Source organism: Chiloscyllium plagiosum, chromosome 8 (genome assembly GCF_004010195.1).
Source record: "Chiloscyllium plagiosum isolate BGI_BamShark_2017 chromosome 8, ASM401019v2, whole genome shotgun sequence".
In the NCBI taxonomy this organism is placed as follows: Eukaryota; Metazoa; Chordata; class Chondrichthyes; order Orectolobiformes; family Hemiscylliidae; genus Chiloscyllium; species Chiloscyllium plagiosum.
The window spans coordinates 73,424,600-73,438,429 of NC_057717.1; the positions used below are offsets into that span (position 1 = coordinate 73,424,600).

Below are 13,830 nucleotides of genomic sequence, written 5' to 3' on the forward strand. Positions count from 1 at the left end.
TGTGCTTTTTTGGAACTGGTCCTCCTGGGAGCAGATGCGGCGGAGTCGAAGGAATTGGGAGAATGGGATGGCGTTTTTACATGGGGCAGGATGGGAGGAGGTGTAGTCCAGGTAGCTGTGGGAGTCGGTTGGTTTGTAGTAGATGTCCGTGTTGATTCGGTCGCCTGAGATAGAAATAGAAAGGTCGAGGAAGGGGAGGGAGGAATCTGAGACTGTCCAGGTGAATTTGAGGTCGGGGTGTAAGGTGTTGGTGAAGTGGATGAACTGTTCAACCTCCTCGTGGGAGCACGAGGCAGCGCCGATACAGTCATCGATGTAGCGGAGGAAAAGGTGGGGGGTGGGGCCAGTGTAGTTGCAGAATATGGATTGTTCCACATATCCTACGAAGAGGCAGGCATAGCTGGGGCCCATGCGGGTGCCCATGGCTACTCCTTTCGTTTGGAGGAAGTGGGAGGATTGGAAAGAGACGTTTGGAGGAAGTGGGAGGATTGGAAAGAGAAACTTCCATATCCGCCACAGATTCACCTGCACCTCCACACACATCATCTATTGCATCCTCTGCACCCGATGTGGCCTCCTCTATACTGGGGAGACAGGCCGGCTACTCCTCCCTACCTTTTATCTTAGCCTGCTGGACAAACTTTCCTCATTCCCGAAGAAGGGCTTATGCCCGAAACGTCGATTCTCCTGTTCCCTGGATGCTGCCTGACCTGCTGCGCTTTTCCAGCAACACATCTCCAGCTCTGATCTCCAGCATCTGCAGACCTCACTTTCTCCTCAAATATTACAGTGACAGCCCTTTCAGTTTATTACTGTACACATTTGCAATTTCTTAACCAATTCAGGTACAAAACTGTTGCAGACCTCCACAGTAAAATAGAGTAGCTTACATTTGTCATTTTTACCATGTATAACTGATACAGTGAAAACAAGACAGCGTTTGTTCAGGACCGAGGATGCTACATCGACAGTACAAACTACACAATCATACAGGCTATTAAGTTCATAAGAAGTGCAAAACACGTAAGTTACATGGAAATAGAAGAATGATAAAAATATACAATTTTTCTAGCAGCAATTCGAAGTGCAAAGAATTTCAGATGAGAAAAGAGTCCAATCATACTGTGTTAAGGAGCCTGATGGCTTGGCGTAAGAAAGTATTGCACAGTCTGGCTGTGAAAGACAGATCGGTATCTTCTGGCAGATAGCAGAAGGTAGAAGTGTTTGCGTGAGGAGCATATGGGGTCTTCCTCAATAATCTTCGCTTTTTGGATGCAGCGTGTGGTGTAAATGTCTGTAATGGAGGGAACAGAGACCCCGATGATCTTCTCAGCTATACTCATTGTCCATTGCAGGGCTAGCTCATAAGTTAGACTTCAGGGTTTTTTTGTTGCTATTGCCTTTATCCAATAATTTGTCGTGTATTTTTTTTTTATTCATTTAAAGATCATTTGGGCTTCTGCTAATGATAATGTACTTTGGACTGTAGCATGAATTTCTGCAACTCAAAAGTAGTATCCATGTAATAGTCCAGCCCATAAGTTTAATTTAAAATAAACGTGGAAGAGTCAATCTCTACGTGAGTATATATAATTGTTGTGGTTCTGTTCGCCGAGCTGGGAATTTGTGTTGCAGACGTTTCGTCCCCTGTCTAGGTGACATCCTCAGTGCTTGGGAGCCTCCTGTGAAGCGCTTCTGTGATGTTTCCGCCGACATTTATACTGGCTGGTCTCTGCCGCTTCCGGTTGTCAGTTCTAGCTGTCCGCTGCAGTGGCCGATATATTGGGTCCAGGTCGATGTGTTTGTTGATAGAATCTGTGGATGAGTGCCATGCCTCTAGGAATTCCCTGGCTGTTCTCTGTTCAGCTTGTCCTAAAATAGTAGTGTTGTCCCTATTATACTATTACTATAGGACTATTACACTACTATTACACTACTATATCGGCCACTGCAGCGGACAGCTAGAACTGACAACCGGAAGCTACAAATCTTCTAACAAACTTTGAGTATATATTGTAATTGGCTTACTGGCAGGAGATAGAGTGGTGGTTGATGGTTGCTTTTTGGACTGGAGGCCTGTAACCAGTAGTGTTCCACAGAGATTGCTTCTGAGTCCGCTTTTGCTTGTTATTTATGTAAGTGATTTGGATGAGAATATAGAAGGCATAGTTAGTAAATTTACGGATGACATCAAAATTAGGGCAAAATAGACAGTGAAGAAGGCTTTCTAAGATTACAAAGGGATCTTGATCAAAAGGGCCAATGGATTAAAAAATGGCAGGTGGAATTCAATCTGGTTAAATGTTAGGTATTACATTTTCGTACAACAAATAAGGGCAGGACTTAAATATTACATGGCAGTGTTATGGACTCGGCCAGATCACTCAAAACATTCTTAAGCAGGCAGCCAAGACTATAACTTTGCAATTTGTTTCAGTAAGTGTACAGTGAAAATTACCCAGATTAAGTTAGCGATGTTGACTGCCAGGTTTAAAACAGGCAAAACTTTATTCACAAAATTACACAATGAAACACAAAGATCAGAATAAAGAATCCCTACAGAATTCAGTCGAACCAAACTAGATTTAAGTATGCTGTTTCGAATCTACACAACAGTCCAAATAAGCAAACTCCTTTTGATTGGATTAGCTTACCGACAGTGTGGAAACAGGCCATCCAGCCCAATAAGTACATACCGACCCTCCGAAGAGAAACCCACCCCCCTATATTTAGCCCTGCCTCATCTACCTAACACTACGGGCAATTTAGCATGGCCAATTCACCTAACCTGCACATCTTTGGACTGTGGGAGGAAACCGAAGCACCCAGAGGAAACCCACGCAGACACAGGGAGAATGTGCCAACTGCACGCAGACAGTTGCCCAAAGCAGGAATTGAATCCGGGTCCCTGGCACTGTGAGGCAGCAGTGCTAACCACTGAACCACTGTGCTGCCCGTAGAACCCATTATAAATGGCACACATACTTACAGATTGAAGTTGAAGGGCAGAAAGAGAGAGAGAGAGAGAGTTTCCACATAGCTCAATTTTGAACACCTCACCAGTTCAAGAATGAACGAAACTACTCAGCTCGAGAGCTGACCATGTACCTTTAATTATACAGGCTACTTCTAAAACATGACCACTTTGGCCTGAAGTCTCGTCTGTTTACATATAAACAAGAGGCCTTTCAAAATCCTTTTCATCTCTGTACCAAACCAGACTGATCAGAGCCCGGTTCCTCTGAAAAAAAATCAAGGACAGAGCTTTCTTGAGCCAAGAAACAGCTTTTAGAAAGAAAACTGACTACCTTTGTGACAATATTTAAAGGAGATCGGAAGAAGTACATGAATAGGAAAGATTTGGAGGGATATGGGCTAGGAGCAGGCAGGTACGACTGGTTTAGTTTGGGATTATGTTTGTCATGGACTCGTTGGACTGAAAGGTCTGTTTTCCGGGTGTATGAGTGTATGATTCTACAACAATCAATCAACATTAAATACTGCATCCTGCGTGGTGTAGCAATTAAGAAAGTCCACTTGCGAATTTGTTATGAAGATGTAGAGGTATACTGTATCCTTAGAAGAGTGAAAACCAGCAAGGACTGATAAATCACGAGGAGTCTGAACAAAGTAAGAATGTAAAACTCGGGAAACAAATAGCTGAAACTGAGTTGCCATGAAACAAAAACAAATTAAAATTTGGCAAATCAGTTTAAATTATGGCCCAAGATACCAAAATCCAATAAAATGTGAATGTAGTAGTTTGGTAATATTATAACCAATGAAACAATCTGATGTTTTGGTGTATAAAACTGGACATTTTGGACAGTTAGAAGGAGAACTGCCAATGACGTCCTCAAACATAGACTGTGAGCTGAAGGGCTCTCTGTAAGGTACTTGTCTATAAGAACTTTGTGCAGTAGAACATTGAAACCGACCTGGGGAACATTTACAGAGGAAAATTTACAAAGAAGAATCGACGAATCTGACTGGCTTTTTGAAACTGTTTTTAGTTCGTAAATCTTAATTAGGATATTTTATTGGACTAGTATTGTAGAGTAGGAGGTAAAATATGGTTTAAGAGAAAGTAGTTGCGAATAATTGTTGGTTTTAATATTCTCTGTTGGACTTAAAGAATAAAATTGTTTATTTTTACTTTAAATAGTGACATCGGAGATTGTTCTTTGCCTCTCGAATTTTAATGGATTACGGTTGAGGTCAACTTTTCTGTGTTGCAGGTTTAAATTAGCAGAAGGGTCCACCCCATGTCGGAACAAACTAATCAGTACTATCCTTTCACACGGCATAAATGTAGCCATATATGCAATACTGCATTTAATTCTGGTCTCCCTGCTAGATGAAAGATGTTGTAAGTTTGAAAGGGTTTGAAACAGGTTTACAAGAATATGTTGGTGCTGGAAGCTTTGAATTATAAGAGGAGGCTGAGTAGGCTGGAGCTATTTTACTTAGAGTGTCAGAGGCTGAGATCTTAAAAAGGTTTATAATATCATGAGAGGCCTGGATAGGTGAATATCATAGAGTGAGGGAAACTGTATCTCTCCAATGTGAACTTGCTGGTGCTGCAGCAGACTGGATGATTCCTTGAATCTCTTTCGGTACAGACAGCAGTCAAAGTGGGCAAGAGAGGAATCAATCAAATAGTGGTGCTATTTTATATTAGGTATGTGGAAATTGGTTTCAGAAATGTACAGTTGATTCATGTTTGTCAGGAGGGGATTGGTATCAGTGACTATGTGTTACTGTTGGAATGGTAAGTTGACAAATCTCCAAGTTCTTGAGGGTTTCTCCTTAGGATCCTAAAAGAAGTAGCCAGTGAATTACTTGATGCATTTGGTTTTAATTTTTCAAATGTATTAGATTCAGGGAAAGTTTTTTCTGAATAGGAAAATAACTAATATGACTTCTTTACTTAAAAAGGGAGGGAGGCAGAAAGCAGGAAACTACAGGTCAGTTAGGTTCAAATTTTTCATAGTAAAAATAGAAACTATTATTATATATCATAATTGGATACTTAGATAAGAACATGATAATCAGGCAGAGTCATTATGATTTATCACAGCGAAGTCATGTTTAATCAATTTATTGGAGTTGTTTGAAGAAAATCTTGTGCTGTTTCTAACGTGGAACCACTGGATGTATTGTATTTAGATTTCCAGAAGATATTTGATAAGATGTCACATTTTATAAGATTTTAATATATTGGCAAGGAAAGAAGATTGGTTTGTTAACAGGAAGTAGAGAATAGGAACAAGTGGTCTTTTTCATTCTGGCTGGCAGAATATCAGAGTGGTGTACGACAGGGACAATTCTGGGACGTCACCTCGTTATAACTTATATACATAATTTGCATGAAGGGAGTTAAGGCGTGGCAGTCAAATTTACGACAGCACAATGATAAACTGAGTTATGAAAAGGACATAAGTCCACAAAGGAATGTAAATAAATTAAGTGAGCAGGTAAGGATATGATAAATGGAGTATAACGTGGTGAAGTGTGAAATTGTCCATTCCAAGAGAAAGAATAAAATGAGAAACATATTATTTAAATAATGAGAAGTCGCAGAGCTCTCAGATGCAGAGAAAGCTGGGTGTCCTTGTGCACGAGTCTCAGGAGATTTGAATGTATGTACTGCAAATAATCAGGAAAGCTCATAGAACATTTTAGTTTGTTGCGAAGAGACATGAATGCAAGGGAAGTTATGGTTCAGTTACACAGGGCATTGCTGAGATTGTGTCTCGAGTCTTGCCAAATACAGGGCATTGTACTTACAAACGGATACAAATGCTTTAGAAGCAGTTCAGAGAGGTTTTATTTATTAGATGAATTCTTGGCGTGAGTGGATTCCCTTACGTAGAAAGGTCAGACTGATATTCTCTGGAGTTTAGAAGAGCATTTTGAAGATGATTTAATGAAAACATGCAGAATCCTAATGGACTTGACTGGATGTTAAAAGGATGTTTAAATTTTGTGGGAGAATCTAGAACGAGGGAACATAGTTAAGGTAAGGTGGCTCTCATTTAAAACAAAGGTGAGAATTTCTCACAGAAGTTTGATTTATATCAGGCAGGAAGAGATTAGTGTTAGTGACTATCGGATTGATTTATATCAGAGAGGAAGAGATTGGTGTTAGTGCCTAAGCTTTAGATCAAAAGAGAGAAGTTGCTGTCAGTGACTGTGACGTTGAGTTATTATCTGATGTAAGTGGATTCAAGTCACTGCTGTAAGATTTAGGGGTGGGGGGGTTGTTTATGGGATGGGGGCTGGCTTGGCCAGCTTTTATTTCTCTCCCTAATTGCTCAGAATGCAGATAAGAGTGAATCACATTGCTACAAACTATCACATGTATACCAGAGCAGAAGAGGATGCCGATGTACATGTAAATGATACCTGTGATAGAGTTTTGTTTTACAGATATCAACAATAGTTATATAATTGCCATGGGGCTTTACTTCCTAATTTTTACTAAATTCATAATTCACTATGTGCCATTTTAGGATTCTTGTCCATGTACTCAGCATGTTAGCTTGAGGTTTTTGATTATTGGCCCAGTGTTTTTACCACAATTGCACCACCTTGCCTTAGATTTGCATATATCAGACAGGTGGATATGGTATCACTAACTGGGCTGTTTTATTTGATACAGCTGGAGACTGTGAAACGGCAAAAATTCTGCTGTTGTAGTTCCTGCCATTATTACTATCCTGGGATGGGTCAGAACTAATAAAGAGTTTCTACACAACGAGTGTGGGGCGATAGGGTTGAAGGAATGCTTTCAAGATGGTTTCTTAAAGGTGCATATTCTGGAAGTGAACAAAGAAAGGTTATACCAGTGTTAGTATTAATTAATGTGACAGGTTCAATTCAGTGCCTCAGAATAAAGACACTGCTAAGTCGCAGCAACCACAAGATGCCTGAACTTTACATACAATTTGGAATGGAGATGATTGAGTCTAAGATGAGTAGTTTAAACTTAAGTAAGCCAACTATCTGGGCGTGCAAGCTGACTCAGCTCAAGTGAACTGGTATATGGCGTTCGGGTGTAGATCATTCAGGATACAGTGACAACGTTTTAGCGGCTAACAGAAAAATCTAAGTATATTCCTAATATGAAGAAAAATTCGAAAAGGATGTTCTCACCATTCGTGGTGAACTAAACATTAAGCACGAACTTGAGTTGAAAGTATATAACTGCACAAAAATGATTGGCAGTTCTTTCAATGAACAAAGAACAACATAGCACAGAAACAGGCCCTTCGGTCTGAACAAGCCTGCACCAACATACTTTGCCCTTCCAAACTAAAACTTTTCTTATTTTCAGGTTCTGTATCCCTCTATTCCCTTCCTATTCATGTATTCGTCCATTGAATGCTGTTATTGTATCTGCTTCCACCACCTCCTCTGGCAGCAATTTCTGGGCACTCAACATCCTTTGTGTGAAAAACGTGTCTCCCCCCATCACTTTTATACATATCCCGCTCAACTTGAACCTATATCCCCTCGTAATTGACCCCTCCATTCTGGGAAAAAGTCTCATATTTTCCACTTTATCCATTCTATTCACAATCAACCACATGCATTCCAGTGAGAAAAAAAAACAAATCTATGCAAACTTGTGTCATAGGTTATATCTCCCATAACAGGGAATGTCCTGGTAAACCTTTTCTGTAACCTCTCCAAAATATCCTCATTCATGCTGTGTGGTGAGCAGAACTGTATGCAATATTCCAAGTGTGACCTAACTAAAGTTTGATAAAGCTGCAGTATAATTTGCCTACATACACAATGCTCCTTCCAATGAAGATAAACATGCCATAGGTATTTTCTATTATCTTATCTACCTGCACTGCCACTTTCAGTAATCTGTGGACCAGCACAGCCAAATGCCTCTGTATATCAGATTCTCAAAAGTTCTGCCATTCACTGTGTAATTTCCACCTGTACTTGACCTTCCAAAATGCATAACCTCACATTTGTCCAGATTAAACTTCATCTGCCCTCTTTTTGCCCATTCCTCCAACTGATCTATCAGCAACTTCACCAATCTTTGTATTGTCCACAAGTTTACGAATTAGACAAGCCAGGCTTTCCTCCAAATTATTTCTGCAGACCATGAACAGCAGAGGTACAATACTGGTCACTGTGGAACACCACTAGTCACAACTCTCCATTCTTTAGATTAGAGTAGTGCTGGAAAAGCACAGCAGGTCAGGCAGCATCCAAGGAGCAGGAAAGTCGGCGTTTCGGGAAAAAGCCCTTCATCAGGAATGCTCATTCTTGGTGAAGGGTTTTTGTCCGAAACATCGATTTTCCTGCTCCTCGGATTCTGCCTGACCCGTTGTGCTTTTCCAGGACCATTCTAATCTAACCTCTGGTTTCCAGCATCTGCAGTCCTCACTTTTGCCTCCAAATCTCCATTCTGAAAAGTGTCCTTTCACCACTACTCTCTGTCTCATATGACTAAGCCATTTCTGTATTCAGCTTGCCAGCTCACCCCGATACCATGTGACTTTGTTTTTTGTGCCAGTCTGCCATGAGGGATCTTGTAAAAGGCTTGAATAAAGTCAATGGAGATAATATCAACCGCTTGCCCCATATCAATCATCTTCGATAGCTCCACAAAAACCCGATCATGTTAGTGAGCCATGACTCCCCCCATCCCACACAAAACCGTGCTGCCTATCACTAATAAGTCAATTTGCTTCTAAATGCGTATAGAAATTGTCCCTGAGAATCTTTTCCAATAATTTACTTACAACCAAACCGAGGCTTACACATCTGTAATTTCCTGGATTATCTCTGCTGTCTTCTTAAACAATTGGACAACACTGGCCATTCTCCGGTCCTCTGGGACAGCCCCTATGGCCAAAGAGGACACAACATTTTCCGTCAATGCTTCAATAGTTTGTTCTCTTGCCTCCCTCTATAGACTGGGATAGCTCCCAATCTTCTCTACCTCAATACTTTTTTAGGTGCACAACACCTAAATAGCAACTTTGCTGAGAAATTCGACATTTCCTTCTTTGAGATCATATTCCATCAATCCATTCTCTTTGGTGAATACTGACAGAAAGTATTAGAATATAGAACATAGAACAATACAGAGCAGAACAGGCCCTTCAGCCCTCGATGTTGCGCCAACCTGTGAACTATTCTCAGCTCGTCCCCCTACTCTATCCCATCATCATCCATGTGCTCATCCAAGGATTGTTTAAATCTCCCTAATGTGGCTGAGTTAACTACAATGGCAGGTAGGGCAGTCCACGCCTTTACCACTCTCTGAGTAAAGAACCTGCCTCTGACATTTGTCTTAAATCTATCATCCCTCAATTTGTAGTTATGCCCCCTCGTACAAGCTGACGTCATCATCCTAGGAAAAAGACTTTCACTGTCTACCCTATCTATCCTCTGATCAACTTGTATGTCTCTATGAAATCCCCTCTTAGTCTTCTTCTTTGCAATGAGAACAGACCCAAGTCTCTCAGTCTTTTCTCGTAAGACCTTCCCTCCAGACCAGGCAACAACCTCGTAAATCTCCTCTGCACCTTTTCCAATGCTTCCACATCCTTCCCGAAATATGGCGACCATAACTGTACACAATCTTCCAAGTGTGGCCACACTAGCATTTTGCATAATATTGTGACTCCAGAACTCAATCCCTCTACCAATGAAATCTAACACACCATAGGCCTTCTTAACAGCACTATCAACCTGGGTGGCAACTTTCAGGGATCCATGTCCATGGACTCCAAGATCCCTCTGCATATCCACACTACCAAGAGTCTTTCCATTGACCCAGTACTCTGTCTTCCTGTTATTCTTCCCAAAGTGCATCACCTCACATTTAGCTGCATCGAACTCCATTTGCCACCTCTCAACTCAATCCTGCAGTTTATCTACGTCCTCTGCAACCTATAATGTTCTTCCAAACTGTGCACTACTCCACCAACGTCAGTGTTATCTGCAAATTTACTCATCCATCCACCTATGCTTGCGTCTAAGTCATTTATAAAAATGACAAACAGTAGTGGTCCCAAAACAGATCCTTGTGCCACACCACTAGTAACCGGACTCCAGGCTGAATATTTTCCATAAACATTAATTTAAGATCTCACCTATCTCTTCTAGCTTCCAATGTAGATTTCCTCCTTTGTCCAAGAGTGGGCCATCCTTTCCCTGGCTACCTTTTTATGTATGTGTAAAAAGCCTTCAGATTCTCCTGAGCACAACGTGAGTCCTAATCAATATAGGTGGAGTTAAAATTACCCACTACAACAACCCTGCTGTTTTTACATCTTTCCAAAACATGATTATATAGTCTCTCCTCCATCTCCAGTTGGCTTTCGGGAGGCCTGTAGTATATCCCTAGCATTGTGACTTCATCTTTTCTATTCCTGAGTTCTCCCCATACTGCCTCACTGCAGGAGTCCTCTGCTTTGGCTGGGTAGCACGGTGGCTCAGGGGTTAGCACTGCTGCCTCAGTCCAGGGACTTAAGTTCGAATCCAGCCTCTGGCGACTGTCTGTGTGCAGTTTGCACATGCTCCCCGTGTCTATGTTCGTTTCCTCCCACAATCCAAAGATGTGGTGGTTAGATGAATTAGCAATGCTAAATTGCTCACAGTGTTCAGGGACGTGTTGGTTAGTTAGGGATAAATGTAGAATAACAGGGATGTGGAATTGGTCTGAGTGGTGTTACTGTTTGGAGGGTTGGTGTGGACTTGTTGGACCAAATAGCCTGTTTCCATACTGTATCCTCCTTCAGGGTTCAGCTGTGAGATATTCCTCTACGAGGAATGTAACTCCCCAAGCCATTTATTTCCCCTTCTATTATACCTGAAACATCTAAATCCTGGGATAATCTGCCGCCAAACCTATCCCTCTTTCAACCAAGTAATTCTCGTTAATCTATTTAACAGAATATAAAGTATAGCAGAAAATAACGAAAACTTTTTTTAAAAAAAAGTTAGATTGAGGAAGCCAGCTCAAAACGTAAAGATGGATGGCAAGAACCTGTACAACTCGAAATATCCCTAAAATGGGAGAGCTAGCCCAATACTCTTTCGAGTACTGGAGCTAGATCAGTTTTTGTCCAATGTGAACAGGAGAATTTCCTGACACAGTATGCAGACTGGCCAACAAGGGACTTAGGCCACACTGGATTTGGTACAGGGTAATGAACTCGGCCAGACGTTAGATTTGACAGTAGGTGTGCACTTTCGTGAGAGTTATCACAATTCAGTTATGTTTACTTTAGCAATGGAAAGGGAGAGGTAGAGAACACATGGCAAGAGTTATTGCTGGGGGAAAGGCAAATATGATGCGATTAGGCAAGATTTAGGATGCGTAGAATGGGGAAGGAAACTGCAGGGGATGGGCATGATTGAAATGTGGAGTTTATTCAAGGAACAGCTACTGCATGTCCTTGGTAAATATGTAACTGTGAGGCAGGGAAGACGTTGTCGAGTGAGGGAGCCATGGTTTACTAAAGAAATTGAATCTCTTGCCAAGAGGAAGAAGAAGGCCTATATTAGGATGAAACATGAAGGCTCAGTTACAAGGATACAAGGGTTACACGTTAGCCAGGAAGGACCTAAAGTAAGAGCTAATAAGAGCAAGGATGGGGCAGGAGATGTCCTTGACCGCTGGGATCAAGGAAAGCCCAAAGTCTTTCTACAGGTATGTCAGGAAAAAAAAATATTACAGTAAGATTAGGGCCAATCAAGGACAGTAAAGAGAAGCAGTGTATGGAGTCAGAGGAGATAGGGGAAGTGCAAAATGAATACTGAGATACAGGCTACTAGACTAGATGGGGTTGAGGTTCACAAAGAGGAGGTGTTAGTAGTGCTGGAGCGTATGGAAATAGATAAGTCATTTGGGCCGGATGGGATTTATCCTAGGACTCTCTGGGAAGCCAGCGAGGAGATTGTAGAGCCTTTGGCTTTGATGTTAAGGTCGTCATTGCCCACAGGACCAGTGCCAGAATACTGGATGATAACAAATGTTATCTTGATCAAGAGGGGGAGTAGAGACACCCCTGGTAATTATAGACTAGTGAGCCTTACTTCGGTTGTGGGTAAAGTATTGTAAACGTTTATAAGACATAGGATCTACAATAATCTAGAAATGAATATGTTGATTAAGGATAGTCAACAAAGATTTTGAAGGGTAGGTCGTGCTGGGCAAAACGTATTGAGTTTTTTGAGAAGGTGGACAAACAGGTGGATGAGAGTAAAGCAGTTGATGTGGTGTATATGGATTTCAGGAAGGCGTTTGATAATGTTCCTCATAGTAGGCTATTGCATAAAGTATGAGGCATGGGATTGAGGGTGATTTGGCGGTTTGGATCAGAAATTGGCTCGATGAAAGCAGACAGAGGGTGGTAATTGATGGGAGATATTCATCCTGGAGTTCAGTTACTAGTGGTGTACTGCAAGGATCTGTTTTGGGACCACTGTTATTTATCAATTTTAAAATAATACCTGGATGAGGGCTTATAAGGATTTGTTGTAAATTTGCGGATGACACTAAGGTCAGTGGAGTTTCGGATAGTGCTGAATGATGTTGCAGGTTGCAGAGGGACATAGATAAGCTTCAGAGGTGGGCTGAGTGGTGTCAAATGGAGTGTAATGTGCAAAAGTGTGAGGTGATTCACTTTGGAAGTAGCAACAGGAATACAGTGTATTGGGCTAATGGTAAGATTGTTGGTAGTGTAGAAGAGCAGAGAGAAGTCGGTGTCTATGTATATTTATCCCTAAAAGTTGCTACCCAGGTTGATAAGGTTGTTAAAAAGGCACACGATGTGTTAGCTTTTATTAGTAGAGGGACTGCGTTTTGGAGGCAGGAGATCATGCTGCAGCTTTACAAAATTCGTGCAGCCGCACTTGGAGTATTGCTTACAGTTCTGGTCATCACACTACAGAAAGGATGTAGAAGCATTGCAGATGGTTCAGAGGAGATTCCCTAGGATGTTGCCTGGTATAGTGGGGAAGTCAGATAAGTAAAGGCCGAGGGAATTGAGGCTGTTTTCATTCGAGAGAAGAAGGCTGAGAGGTGATTTAATTGAGATATATAAGATAATAAGAGGGTTAGATAGGGTGCACAGTGAGAGTCTTTTTCCTCGGATGGTGATGGCCAGCACAAGGGGAAATAGCTTTAAATTGAGGGGTACTAGATATAGCCCTGATGTCAGAGATAGTTTCTTTACTTTGAGAGTAGTAGGGGCATGGAATGACCTGCCTGCAACAGTAGTAGACTCGCCAACTTTAAGGGCATTTAAATGGTCATTGTAAAACATATGGATGAAAATGGAATAATTTTGGTTGGATGGGCTTCAGATTGGTTTCAGAGGTCAGCACAACATCGAGTTCCAAAGGGCCTGTAATGCGCTGTCATGTTCTATATTCTATGTTCCCCTTTCATTGTACAAGTGTTTTTTTTTCTATAAAAAGGCTAAAAGTTGTTTCCTTTACAGCAGAGAAGGCTGATGCATACCTGTTTGAAGTGTACAAGCTTTGAGGGATATGGACAAGGTGAATAGGAAGCAGCTTTACCCCTTGCCTGAAGTATCAATAACTAACGATATAAGTTTCAAATGAAGGGCAGAAGGTTTCAAATGGATTGAGTAAAAAACTTTTCACCCAGATATTGGTGGGAATCTGAGTCAAGAGTGTGGTGCTGGAAAAACCTAGCAGGTCAGGCAGCATCCAACGAACAGGAAAATCGACATTTCAGGCATAAGTCCTTCATCAGGAATGAGGCTTGTGAGCCAAGGGCAGAGAGGAGGGTGGAGCGGATGGATGGGAAAGGTGATG

General features: G+C 41.5%; 1 protein-coding gene across 7 annotated transcripts in view; it reads right to left on the reverse strand.

Moving 5' to 3' along the window:
- The window catches only part of LOC122552141 (mucin-5AC-like), a 120,657-nt gene extending 111,545 nt beyond the window's left edge, over positions 1-9,112 (reverse strand). For all 7 annotated transcript variants that reach the window (XM_043694634.1, XM_043694632.1, XM_043694637.1 and 4 more), the window contains exon 1: positions 8,775-9,112. The gene's annotated coding sequence lies outside the window, so the exon portion shown is untranslated. The remainder of the gene's footprint in view (positions 1-8,774) is intronic.
- Between the last annotated feature and the right edge of the window lie 4,718 nt (positions 9,113-13,830).